Raw genomic sequence first — 2,198 nt, 5'->3', positions numbered from 1 at the left:
ATTTCAAATAGTTACTGAAAACTGCGAAAAAATAAAATAAAATAAAAATACCGGCACTCGGCACTGCCATTCCGATATCGATATATCGGTGAAAGAAGGTCGCTGTTATATCGATACGTTTTGGAAAAGATATCGGTATGTCCATGTCTTACCAACAGCATTAGTTTGAACAGCTGTATACAGAGCGCTGTCACTTGCGCCAGGAATGAAACACCCACTCGTACTACAGGAGCTCATGAGGGCCGGGCTTCCTCGAGCTAGTTACGTCACAACTTGTGGCCCGTGGGCCTCGTGGTGGGCGCACTACGCGGCGGTGGCGGAACCTGTTGCTGGCCGCCTGCGCCATCTCTGCGCCGCGAACCAGGTCGCCTAATAACGCCAACCTGTACAGTGTCCACGAAACGAGATCGCCGTCTGGGGGCGTAGCTCAGATGGTAGAGCGCTCGCTTAGCATGTGAGAGGTACCGGGATCGATACCCGGCGCCTCCAGGATTACATTTTGGCTCAAGTCAGTACCACTGAGAATTTTTCGTCTCGCTTCAGTGCCAAAATGTGGGACCTTATCTTGCTGGTCCTTAAAACTGAAAAGTGTAACAGATTCCGCTGATCCAGCTTGCTTCTAACGCAGCAGTATCCGAGACGTGCAACGAGCCGGCCAGAGTGGCCGTGCAGTTCTAGGCGCTACAGTCTGGAACCGAGCGACCACTACGGTCGCAGGTTCGAATCCTGCCTCGGGCATGGATGTGTGTGATGTCCTTAGGTTAGTTAGGTTTAACTAGTTGTAAGTTCTAGGCGACTGATGACCTCAGTAGTTAAGTCGCATAGTGCTCAGAGCCATTTGAACCATTTTTTAGCATGCAATGAATCAAATCGAACTCGTCTTTCATTTGAGGGTTCACAATATTTGTTCGATGTGTATCAACTAACGTATACCATTTAATTTTTTCACATTCAGTTTCGCGAGTGAGGTATGAGTCAGTCTTTCCTGCTTAGAAACAAGGGGAAGTTGGGGATATTAAACAGTTCGGCTATTTTTTCTGAAGGTGGTACTGAACACTAAACGATACTGTGATACATTAATTATTCTTGAAGACTCGGGTTAGTACAGATGGCTAGCAATTCTCTTTATTACTGTGATCGGTTCCTACAGATTTACACTCTCTTCAACGGATCGTGTAACATTGTTAGTTGTACATGCTTGTTACACTACTGAACGTCAGATAGTGATGATGCGTCAGATAAAACGCGGCAGGCAGCATTAACATGTCACAAATAAAATAACACACAATTAAAACGTACAGTATGTTGTGCTGATGCGATGTGTTACGTATTATTTTGTTTGTGACATTCTGATGTTCCCTACCACGTTTTATTTGACGCAGCATCACTATGTGGCTTTCAGTATTGTAACACGCCATGTACAACTAATAATGTTACAAGATCCGATGATGACAGCGTAGATCTGTCGAAACCGGTCATCGTTATAAAAAGAATTCCTAGCGATCCTGACTGGCTTGATTCTTAAAGAATAATATAATTTTCAGATAATCCCCAAAGTGATGTCATTTCATATGTATATATATTTCAGTGTCGTAATAATAAGCTTTTGGTGACTGTTAAAATATTTTTTTCACCCATGGCATTTAGTCGTTCAAGTTTCTGAAGCGTTGCATCGAACATGAAATTATACCATGTAAGTCATTTTTGTTACAAGAAAGTTGTAACTTCTCCGTAAGGACTGAGCACGTAACTGCAATGTCCGACAAGGCATCAGCATCTCTCCATGCCCTACAAAAAAATAAAAAGCTGTTCCATCTTTCACTGAAAGAGAAACTTGTAGAAACACTTACATTCCCAGTTACTGATTACAAAGATTTTATCCTGCAAGGTATATCTCAGGAAAGCTCACAACGCCTGGAACTGTGTATGAGTGCCTGTGTTCGTTGTATCTGTGGTTCGACTTTTTGATCGTATTTCACCATCATATGCGCAGCTATCCTGGATGCAAGCAGATAAGCGCAAAGATATCCACATCCTCTGTCTTCCCTGCAGTTTTATAAACGAACTCTGTTCCTCGTATCTCTCCTCGACTTTAACGCTCTTATCTGAACAACGTGGTAGAAACATCCGTTCCTATCAGAGGAAAACTCTTTCTGTCCCACTAAATCGTTCAGCCACTTTCTTAATGTCCTTACCAC

At 43.2% G+C, this 2,198-nt stretch overlaps 1 non-coding gene across 1 annotated transcript; it reads left to right on the top strand.

Annotated features, from left to right (window-relative positions):
- Nucleotides 1-416: 416 nt before the first annotated feature.
- Trnaa-agc (transfer RNA alanine (anticodon AGC)) lies at nt 417-489 on the top strand. The gene has a single exon. It is a non-coding gene; the product is annotated as a tRNA-Ala (tRNA).
- Nucleotides 490-2,198: the final 1,709 nt, after the last annotated feature.

This window comes from Schistocerca cancellata, chromosome 1 (assembly GCF_023864275.1).
Source record: "Schistocerca cancellata isolate TAMUIC-IGC-003103 chromosome 1, iqSchCanc2.1, whole genome shotgun sequence".
In the NCBI taxonomy this organism is placed as follows: domain Eukaryota; kingdom Metazoa; phylum Arthropoda; class Insecta; order Orthoptera; family Acrididae; genus Schistocerca; species Schistocerca cancellata.
The sequence above is the reverse complement of the archived record's forward strand: the minus strand, read 5'-3'. Positions and strand labels throughout refer to the sequence as shown.